This window comes from Pseudophryne corroboree, chromosome 6, assembly GCF_028390025.1.
Source record: "Pseudophryne corroboree isolate aPseCor3 chromosome 6, aPseCor3.hap2, whole genome shotgun sequence".
Lineage (NCBI taxonomy): Eukaryota > Metazoa > Chordata > Amphibia > Anura > Myobatrachidae > Pseudophryne > Pseudophryne corroboree.
The window spans coordinates 6521608-6533644 of record NC_086449.1 but is presented as its reverse complement, the minus strand read 5'-3'; the positions used below and the strand labels follow the sequence as shown (position 1 = coordinate 6533644).

The window sequence follows — 12037 nt, the reverse complement described above, 5'->3', positions numbered from 1 at the left end:
TTACTCACCGGTAATTCTATTTCTCGTAGTCCGTAGTGGATGCTGGGAACTCCGTAAGGACCATGGGGAATAGCGGGCTCCGAAGGAGGCTGGGCACTCTAGAAAGATTTATGACTACCTGGTGTGCACTGGCTCCTCCCACCATGACCCCCCTCCAAGCCTCAGTTAGGTACTGTGCCCGGACGAGCGTACACAATAAGGAAGGATTTTGAATCCCGGGTAAGACTCATACCAGCCACACCAATCACACCGTACAACTCGTGATATGAAACCCAGTTAACAGTATGAAACAACAGAGCCTCTCAACAGATGGCTCAACAATAACCCGATTTAGTTAACAATAACTATGTACAAGTATTGCAGATAAACCGCACTTGGGATGGGCGCCCAGCATCCACTACGGACTACGAGAAATAGAATTACCGGTGAGTAAATTCTTATTTTCTCTGACGTCCTAGTGGATGCTGGGAACTCCGTAAGGACCATGGGGATTATACCAAAGCTCCCAAACGGGCGGGAGAGTGCGGAAGACTCTGCAACACCGAATGAGAGAACTCCAGGTCCTCCTCAGCCAGGGTATCAAATTTATAGAATTTAGCAAATGTGTTTGCCCCTGACCAAGTAGCAGCTCGGCAAAGTTGTAAAGCCGAGACCCCTCGGGCAGCCGCCCAAGATGAGCCCACCTTCCTTGTGGAATGGGCATTGACAGATTTTGGCTGTGGCAGGCCTGCCACAGAATGTGCAAGCTGAATTGTATTACAAATCCAACGAGCAATAGTCTGCTTAGAAGCAGGAGCACCCAGCTTGTTGGGTGCATATAGGATAAACAGCGAGTCAGATTTTCTGACTCCAGCCGTTCTGGAAACATATATTTTCAGGGCCCTGACCACGTCTAACAACTTGGAGTCCTCCAAGTCCCTAGTAGCCGCAGGCACCACAATAGGCTGGTTCAGGTGAAACGCTGACACCACCTTAGGGAGAACTGGGGACGAGTCCTCAATTCTGCCCTATCCATATGGAAAATCAGATAAGGGCTTTTACATGATAAAGCTGCCAATTCTGATCCTTGCCTGGCCGAAGCCAAGGCCAATAACATGACCACCTTCCACGTGAGATATTTCAGATCCACGGTTTTTGGTGGCTCAAACCAATGTGATTTTAAGAAACTCAACACCACGTTGAGATCCCAAGGTGCCACAGGAGGCACAAACGGGGGCTGAATATGCAGCACTCCTTTTATAAATGTCTGAACTTCAGGTACTGAAGCTAGTTCTTTTTGAAAGAAAATCGACAGAGCCGAGATCTGTACCTTAATGGAACCCAATTTAAGGCCCATAGTCACTCCTGCTTGCAGGAAATGCAGAAATCGACCTAGTCGAAAATCCTCTGTTGGGGCCCTTTCGGCCTCACACCATGCAACATATTTTCGCCATATGCGGTGATAATGATTTGCTGTAACCTCTTTCCTGGCTTTAGTAAGCGTAGGAATGACTTCCTCCGGAATGCCCTTTTCCTTCAGGATCCGGTGTTCAACCGCCATGCCTTCAAACGCAGCCGCGGTAAGTCTTGGAACAGACAGGGCCCCTGCTGCCGCAGGTCCTGTCTGAGTGGCAGAGGCCATGGGTCCTCTGATATAAATTCTTGAAGTTCTGGGTACCAAGTTCTTCTTGGCCATCTACGAGTATCGTTCTTACTCCTCGCCTTCTTATTATTCTCAGTACCTTTGGTATGAGAGGCAGAGGGGAGAACACATAAACCGACTGGTACACCCACGGTGTTACCAGAGCGTCCACAGCTATCGCCTGAGGGTCCCTTGACCTGGCGCAATATCTTTTATAGCTTTTTGTTGAGGCGGGACGCCATCAAGTCCACCTGTGGCCTTTCCCAATGGTGTACAATCCTTTGGAAGACTTCTGGAGGAAGTCCCCATTCTCCCGGGTGGAGGTCGTGTCTGTTGAGAAGAACTGCCTCCCAGTTATCCACTCCGGGAATGAACACTGCTGACAGTGCTAACACATGATTTTCCGCCTATCGGAGAATCCTTGTGGCTTCTGCCATCGCCATCCTGCTTCTTGTGCCGCCCTGTTGGTTTACATGGGCGACTGCCGTGATGTTGTCTGATTGGATCAGTACCGGCTGGTTTTGAAGCAGAGGCCTTGCCGGCCTCAGGGCATTGTAAATGGCCTTCAGGTCCAGAATATTTATGTGTAGGGAAATAACCTGACTTGACCAAAGTCCCTGGAAGTTTCTTCCCTGTGTGACTGCCCCCCAGCCTCAAAGGCTGGCATCCATGGTCACTAGGACCTAGTCCTGTATGCCGAACATACGGCCCTCTTGAAGATGGGCACTCTGCAGCCACCACAGTAGAGATACCCTGGTCCTTGGAGACAGGGTTATCAGCCTATGCATCGGAAGATGCGATCCGGACCACTTGTCCAACAGGTCCCTCTGAAAAGTTCTTGTATGGAACCTGCCTAATGGGATTGCTTCGTAGGAAGCTACCATTTTTCCCAGGACTCGCGTGCAATGATGCACCGCTACCTGTTTTGGCTTCAGGAGGTCTCTGACTAGAGATGACAACTCCTTGGCTGTCTCCTCCGGGAGAAACACTATTTCTGGTTTATGTCCAGAACCATCCCCAGGAACAGTAGACGTGTCATAGGAACCAGCTGTGACTTTGGACTGTTTAGAATCCAACCGTGCTGTTGCAGCACTTTCCAAAATAGTGCTACCCCGACTACCAACTGCTCCTTGGACCTCGCCCTTATAAAGAGATTGTCCAAGTACGGGATAATTACAACTCCCCTTTTTTCAAAGGAGTATCATCATTTCGGCCATTACCTTGATAAAACACCCTCGGTGCCATGTACAGTCCAAACGGCAGTGTTTGGAATTGGTAATGGTAATCCTGTACCACAAATCTGAGGTACTCCTGGCGAGGATGGTAAATGGGGACATGCAGGTAAGCATCCTTGATGTCCCGGGATACCATGTAATCCCCCTCGTCCAGGCTTGCAATAACCGCCCTGAGCGATTCCATCTTGAACTTGAGTTTTTTTATGTATGTGTTCAAGGATTTTAAATATAAAATGGGTCACACCGAACCATGTGGTTTCGGTACCCCAACCCATGTGGAATAGTAACCCCGTCCTTGTTGAAGTAGGGGCACCTTGAGTATTACCTGCTGGGAATACCGCTTATTAATTGCCTCTAGCACAGCCTCCCTGCCTGAGGGAGTTGTCAGCAAGGCATATTTTAGGAAACGGCTGGGGGGAGACATCTCGAATTCCAGCTTGTACCCCTGAAATACTACTTGAAAGAAACAGGGATCCACCTGTGAGCGAGCCCACTAATTGCTGAAATTTTCGAGACGGCCCCCCACCGTACCTGGCTACACCTGTGGAGCACCCGCGTCATGGTGTGGCCTCACAGGAGGCGGGGGAAGAATCTTGATTCTGGGAACAGGCTGACTGGTGCAGCTTTTTCCCTGTACCCTTGTCTCTGTACAGAAAGGAAGCGCCATTTGTGTCTGTGAGGAAACCTGAGGTAAAATTATTTCTTCCCAGCAGTTGCTGTGGATACGAGGTCCCAGAGACCATCCCCAAATAATTCCTCACCCTTATAAGGCAGAATCTCTATGCGCTTTTTAAGTCAGCATCACCTGTCCAGTGACAGGTCTCTAATACCCTCCTGACAGAATGGACATTACCTTCATTTTGGATGCCAGCCGGCAAAATATCCCTCTGTGCATCCCTCATATATAAGACGACGTCTTTAATATGTTCTCATATTAGCAAACTAGTATGCTTGACAGGGTCACCGACCACGCTGCAGCAGCACGATCTGCAGGTTTCAGTCTAGTACCTGAGTGTGTAAATACAGACTTCAGGATAGCCTCCTGCTTTTTATCAACAGGTACCTTCAAAGTGGCCGTTCCTAAAACGGCCTTGCCACCTTTTTTGACAACCGTGTGAGCGCCTTATCCACCCTAGGGGATATCTCCCAGCGTAACTTATCCACCTGGCGGGAAAGGGTACGCCATCAGTAACTTTTTATAAATTACCAGTTTCTTAACGGGGGAACCCACGCTTTTCACACACTTCATTTATTCATCTGATGGGGGAACAAAATACTGCCTGTTTTTTCTCCCCAAACCTAAAACCCATTTTTAGAGGTGCTTGGGTTAATGTCAGAAATGTATAACACATTTTTTATTGCCGGGATCAAGTCACGGATGTTCCTAGTGGATTGTGTATATGTCTCCACCTTGTCGACACTGGAGTCAGACTCCGTGTCGACATCTGTGTCTGCCATCTGAGAGAGCGGGCGTTTTTGAGCCCCTGATGGCCTTTGAGACGCCTGGGCAGGCGCGGGCTGAGAAGCCGGCTGTCCCACAGCTGTTACGTCATCCACCCTTTTATGTAAGGAGTTGACACTGTCGGTTAATACCTTTCACCTATCCATCCACTCTGGTGTCGGCCCCACAGGGGGCGACATCACATATATCGGCCTCTGTTCTGTCCCATATAGGCCTCCTCATTCAACATGTCGACACAGCCGTACCGACACACCGCAGACACACAGGGAATGCTCTAAACGAGGACAGGACCCACAAAAGCCCTTTGGGGGGACAGAGTGAGAGTATGCCAGCACACACCAGAGCGCTATATAATGCAGGGACTTACTGAGTTATGTCCCCTATAGCTGCTGTTTTTATATATAATGTATTTTGCGCCTAAATTTAGTGCCCCCCCTCTCTTTATTAACCCTTTTCTGTAGTGTAGACTGCAGGGGAGAGCTAGGGAGCTTCCCTCCAGCGGAGCTGTGAGGGAAAATGGCGCCAGTGTGCTGAGGAGATAGGCTCCGCCCCTTTTTCGCGGCCTATTCTCCCGCTTTTTATGGAATTCTGGCAGGGGTATTTACCTCATATATAGCCCCTGGGGCTATATATTGAGGTATTTTAGCCAGCCAAGGTGTTTTTATTGCTGCCTCAGGGCGCCCCCCCCAGCGCCCTGCACCCTCAGTGACCGAAGTATGAAGTGTGTGAGAGGAGCAATGGCGCACAGCTGCAGTGCTGTGCGCTACCTTGGTGAAGACAGAGTCTTCATGCCGCCGATTTTCCGGACCATCTTCTTTCTTCTGGCTCTGTAAGGGGGACGGCGGCGCGGCTCCGGGACCGAACATCAAGGCTGGGCCTGCGGTCGATCCCTCTGGAGCTAATGGTGTCCAGTAGCCTAAGAAGCCCAATCCGGCTGCAAGCAGGCGAGTTTGCTTCTTCTCCCCTTAGTCCCTCGATGCAGTGAGCCTGTTGCCAGCATGTCTCACTGAAAATAGAAAAATCTAAGACTATTACTTTCTAAGAGCTCAGGAGAGCCCCTAGTGTGCATCCAACCTCGGCCGGGCACGAAATCTAACTGAGGCTTGGAGGGGGGTCATGGTGGGAGGAGCCAGTGCACACCAGGTAGTCTAAGATCTTTCTAGAGTGCCCAGCCTCCTTCGGAGCCCGCTATTCCCCATGGTCCTTACGGAGTTCCCAGCATCCACTAGGACGTCAGAGAAATGGGGGAAACCGTCTTTTCTGTTACACCTATAAATGGCGTTTTGCTGTATATATTACCACTGATAGCTTAGCAAGTAGGGCTCAGGGAAAGGGAGATTATATGAGGGGTGGCATCCAGTGTTCCGGTCCCTCCCTGGCGCTGTCCCTGATGCCAGCGAGCCGTTATCCCCCTGTCTCTGTAATAGTCTTATATACTCAGTACTATTATACAGTGCAGGATCATCTTAATCAGTATATACTCAGTACTATTATACAGAGCAGTGTGATCATTATCAGTATATACTCAGTACTATTATACAGAGCAGCGTGACCATTATCAGTATATACTCAGTACTATTATACAGAGCAGTGTGACCGGTATCAGCGTATACTCAGTGTTATAATACAGAGCGGTGTGACCGGTATCAGCGTATATTCAGTATTATTATACAGAGCGGTGTGACCGGTATCAGCGTATACTCAGTATTATTATACAGAGCGGTGTGACCGGTATCAGCGTATACTCAGTATTATTATACAGAGCGGTGTGACCGGTATCAGCGTATACTCAGTATTATTATACAGAGCGGTGTGATCGGTATCAGCGTATACTCAGTGTTATTATACAGAGCGGTGTGACCGGTATCAGCATATACTCAGTGTTATTATACAGAGCGGTGTGACCGGTATCAGCGTATACTCAGTATTATTATACAGAGCGGTGTGACCGGTATCAGCGTATACTCAGTGTTATTATACAGAGCGGTGTGACCGGTATCAGCGTATACTCAGTATTATTATACAGAGCGGTGTGACCGGTATCAGCGTATACTCAGTGTTATTATACAGTGCGGTGTGACCGGTATCAGCATATACTCAGTATTATTATACAGAGCGGGGTGACCGGTATCAGCGTATACTCAGTATTATTATACAGAGCGGTGTGACCGGTATCAGCGTATACTCAGTATTATTATACAGTACGGTGTGACCGGTATCAGCGTATACTCAGTATTATTATACAGAGCGGTGTGTCCGGTATCAGCGTATACTCAGTATTATTATACAGAGCGGTGTGATCGGTATCAGCGTATACTCAGTGTTATTATACAGAGCGGTGTGACCGGTATCAGCGTATACTCAGTATTATTATACAGAGCGGTGTGACCGGTATCAGCGTATTCTCAGTATTATTATACGGAGCGGTGTGACCGGTATCAGCGTATACTCAGTATTATTATACAGAGCGGTGTGACCGGTATCAGCGTATACTCAGTATTATCATACAGTGCGGTGTGACCGGTATCAGCGCATACTCAGTATTATTATACAGAGCGGTGTGACCGGTATCAGCGTATACTCAGTATTATTATACAGAGCGGTGTGACCGGTATCAGCGTATACTCAGTATTATTATACAGAGCGGTGTGACCGGTATCAGCGTATACTCAGTATTATTATACAGAGCAGTGTGACCGGTATCAGCGTATACTCAGTATTATTATACAGAGCGGTGTGACCGGTATCAGCGTATACTCAGTGTTATTATACAGTGCGGTGTGACCGGTATCAGCGTATACTCAGTATTATCATACAGAGCGGTGTGACCAGTATCAGCGTATACTCAGTGTTATTATACAGAGCAGTGTGACCGGTATCAGCGTATACTCAGTATTATTATACAGAGCAGTGTGACCGGTATCAGCGTATACTCAGTGTTATTATACAGAGCGGTGTGACCGGTATCAGCGTATACTCAGTGTTATTATACAGAGCGGTGTGACCGGTATCAGCGTATACTCAGTATTATTACACAGTGCGGTGTGACCGGTATCAGCGTACACTCAGTGTTATAATACAGAGCGGTGTGACCGGTATCAGCGTATACTCAGTATTATTATACAGAGCGGTGTGACCGGTATCAGCGTATACTCAGTATTATTATACAGAGCGGTGTGACCGGTATCAGCGTATATACTCAGTATTATTATACAGAGCGGTGTGACCGGTATCAGTGTATACTCAGTATTATTATACAGTGCGGTGTGACCGGTATCAGCGTATACTCAGTATTATTATACAGAGCGGTGTGACCGGTATCAGCGTATACTCAGTATTATTATACAGGGTGTGACGACCAGTATCAGCGTATACTCAGTGTTATTATACAGAGCGGTGTGACCGGTATCAGCGTATACTCAGTATTATTATACAGTGCGGTGTGACCGGTATCAGCGTATACTCAGTATTATTATACAGAGCAGTGTGACCGGTATCAGCGTATACTCAGTGTTACTATACAGAGCGGTGTGACCAGTATCAGCGTATACTCAGTATTATTATACAGAGCGGTGTGACCGGTATCAGCGTATACTCAGTATTATTATACAGAGCGGTGTGACCGGTATCAGCGTATACTCAGTGTTATTATACAGAGCGGTGTGACCGGTATCAGCGTATACTCAGTATTATTATACAGAGCAGAGTGACCGGTATCAGCGTATACTCAGTATTATTATACAGAGCGGTGTGACCGGTATCAGCGTATACTCAGTATTATTATACAGAGCGGTGTGACCGGTATCAGCGTATACTCAGTATTATTATACAGAGCGGTGTGACCGGTATCAGCGTATACTCAGTATTATTATACAGAGCGGTGTGACCGGTATCAGCGTATACTCAGTGTTATTATACAGAGCGGTGTGACCGGTATCAGCGTATACTCAGTGTTATAATACAGAGCGGTGTGACCGGCATCAGCGTATGCTCAGTATTATTATACAGAGCGGTGTGACCGGCATCAGCGTATGCTCAGTATTATTATACAGAGCGGTGTGACCGGTATCAGCGTATACTCAGTATTATTATACAGAGCGGTGTGACCGGTATCAGCGTATATTCAGTATTATTATACAGAGCGGTGTGACCGGCATCAGCGTATACTCAGTATTATTATACAGAGCTGTGTGACCGGTATCAGCGTATACTCAGTATTATTATACAGAGAGGTGTGACCGGTATCAGCGTATACTCAGTATTATAATACAGAGCGGTGTGACCGGTATCAGCGTATACTCAGTATTATTATACAGAGCGGTGTGACCGGTATCAGCGTATACTCAGTATTATTATACAGAGCGGTGTGACCGGCATCAGCGTATACTCAGTATTATTATACAGAGCGGTGTGACCGGTATCAGCGTATACTCAGTATTATTATACAGAGCGGTGTGACCGGTATCAGCGTATACTCAGTATTATTATACAGAGCGGTGTGACCGGTATCAGCGTATACTCAGTATTATTATACAGAGCGGTGTGACCGGTATCAGCGTATACTCAGTGTTATTATACAGAGCGGTGTGACCGGTATCAGCGTATACTCAGTATTATTATACAGAGCGGTGTGACCGGTATCAGCGTATACTCAGTATTATTATACAGAGCGGTGTGACCGGTATCAGCGTATACTCAGTATTATTATACAGAGCGGTGTGACCGGTATCAGCGTATACTCAGTGTTATTATACAGAGCGGTGTGACCGGTATCAGCGTATACTTAGTATTATTATACAGAGCGGTGTGACCGGTATCAGCGTATACTCAGTATTATTATACAGAGCGGTGTGACCGGCATCAGCGTATACTCAGTGTTATTATACAGAGCGGTGTGACTGGTATCAGCGTATACTCAGTGTTATTATACAGAGCGGTGTGACCGGTATCAGCGTATACTCAGTATTATTATACAGAGCGGTGTGATCGGTATCAGCGTATACTCAGTATTATTATACAGAGCGGTGTGACCGGTATCAGCGTATACTCAGTGTTATTATACAGAGCGGTGTGACCGGTATCAGCGTATACTCAGTATTATTATACAGTGCGGTGTGATCGGTATCAGCGTATACTCAGTATTATTATACAGAGCGGTGTGATCGGTATCAGCGTATACTCAGTATTATTATACAGAGCGGTGTGACCGGCATCAGCGTATACTCAGTGTTATTATACAGAGCGGTGTGACCGGTATCAGCGTATAGTCAGTATTATTATACAGAGCGGTGTGACCGGTATCAGCGTATACTCAGTATTATTATACAGAGCGGTGTGACCGGTATCAGTGTATACTCAGTATTATTATACTGAGCGGTGTGATCGGTATCAGCGTATACTCAGTATTATTATACAGTGCGGTGTGACCGGTATCAGCGTATACTCAGTATTATTATACAGAGCGGTGTGACCGGTATCAGTGTATACTCAGTATTATTATACAGAGGGGTGTGACCGGTATCAGCGTATACTCAGTATTATTATACAGAGCGGTGTGACCGGTATCAGCGTATACTCAGTGTTATTATACAGAGCGGTGTGACCGGTATCAGCGTATACTCAGTGTTATTATACAGTGCGGTGTGACCGGTATCAGCGTATACTCAGTATTATCATACAGAGCGGTGTGACCGGTATCAGCGTATACTCAGTATTATTATACAGAGCGGTGTGACCGGTATCAGCGTATACTCAGTGTTATTATACAGTGCAGTGTGACCGGTATCAGCGTATACTCAGTATTATTATACAGAGCGGTGTGATCGGTATCAGCGTATACTCAGTATTATTATACAGAGCGGTGTGACCGGTATCAGCGTATACTCAGTATTATTATACAGTGCGGTGTGACCGGTATCAGCGTATACTCAGTATTATTATACAGAGCGGTGTGACCGGTATCAGCGTATACTCAGTATTATTATACAGAGCGGTGTGACCGGTATCAGCGTATACTCAGTATTATTATACAGTGCGGTGTGACCAGTATCAGCGTATACTCAGTATTATTATACAGTGCGGTGTGACCGGTATCAGCGTATACTCAGTATTATTATACAGAGCGGTGTGACCGGTATCAGCGTATACTCAGTATTATTATACAGTGCGGTGTGACCGGTATCAGCGTATACTCAGTATTATTATACAGAGCGGTGTGACCGGTATCAGCGTATACTCAGTATTATTATACAGAGCGGTGTGACCGGTATCAGCGTATACTCAGTATTATTATACAGTGCGGTGTGACCGGTATCAGCGTATACTCAGTATTATTATACAGAGCAGTGTGACCTGTTTCAGCGTATACTCAGTATTACTATACAGAGCGGTGTGACCGGTATCAGCGTATACTCAGTGTTATTATACAGAGCGGTGTGACCGGTATAAGCGTATACTCAGTATTATTATACAGAGCGGTGTGACCGGTATCAGCGTATACTCAGTATTATTATACAGAGCGGTGTGACCGGTATCAGCGTATACTCAGTATTATTATACAGTGGGGTGTGACCGGTATCAGTGTATACTCAGTATTATTATACAGAGCGGTGTGACCGGTATCAGCGTATACTCAGTGTTATTATACAGTGCAGTGTGACCGGTATCAGCGTATACTCAGTATTATTATACAGAGCAGTGTGACCGGTATCAGCGTATACTCAGTATTATTATACAGAGCGGTGTGACCGGTATCAGCGTATACTCAGTATTATAATACAGAGCGGTGTGACCGGTATCAGCGTATACTCAGTATTATTATACAGAGCGGGGTGACCGGTATCAGCGTATACTCAGTGTTATTATACAGAGCGGTGTGACCGGTATCAGCGTATACTCAGTATTATTATACAGAGCGGTGTGACCGGTATCAGCGTATACTCAGTATTATTATACAGAGCGGTGTGACCGGTATCAGCGTATACTCAGTATTATTATACAGAGCGGTGTGACCGGTATCAGCGTATACTCAGTGTTATTATACAGAGCGGTGTGACCGGTATCAGCGTATACTCAGTATTATTATACAGAGCGGTGTGACCGGTATCAGCGTATACTCAGTATTACTATACAGAGCGGTGTGACGGGTATCAGCGTATACTCAGTATTATTATACAGAGCGGTGTGACCGGTATCAGCGTATACTCAGTATTATTATACAGAGCGGTGTGACCGGTATCAGCGTATACTCAGTATTATTATACAGAGCGGTGTGACCGGTATCAGCGTATACTCAGTATTATTATACAGAGCGGTGTGACCGGTATCAGTGTATACTCAGTATAACTATACAGAGCGGTGTGACCGGTATCAGTGTATACTCAGTGTTATTATACAGAGCGGTGTGACCGGTATCAGCGTATACTCAGTATTACTATACAGAGCGGTGTGACGGGTATCAGCGTATACTCAGTATTATTATACAGAGCGGTGTGACCGGTATCAGCGTATACTCAGTATTATTATACAGAGCGGTGTGACCGGTATCAGCGTATACTCAGTGTTATTATACAGAGCGGTGTGACCGGTATCAGCGTATACTCAGTATTATTATACAGAGCGGTGTGACCGGTATCAGCGTATACTCAGTATTATTATACAGAGCGGTGTGACCGGTATCAGCATATACTCAGTATTATTATACAGAGCGGTGTGACCGGT

At 46.4% G+C, this 12037-nt stretch overlaps 1 protein-coding gene across 6 annotated transcripts in view; it reads right to left on the bottom strand.

The window, feature by feature from the left end:
* Positions 1 to 12037, bottom strand: part of ZMYND15 (zinc finger MYND-type containing 15) — a 113030-nt gene that overhangs the window by 99363 nt on the left and 1630 nt on the right. The gene's annotated exons all lie outside the window — the stretch shown is intronic.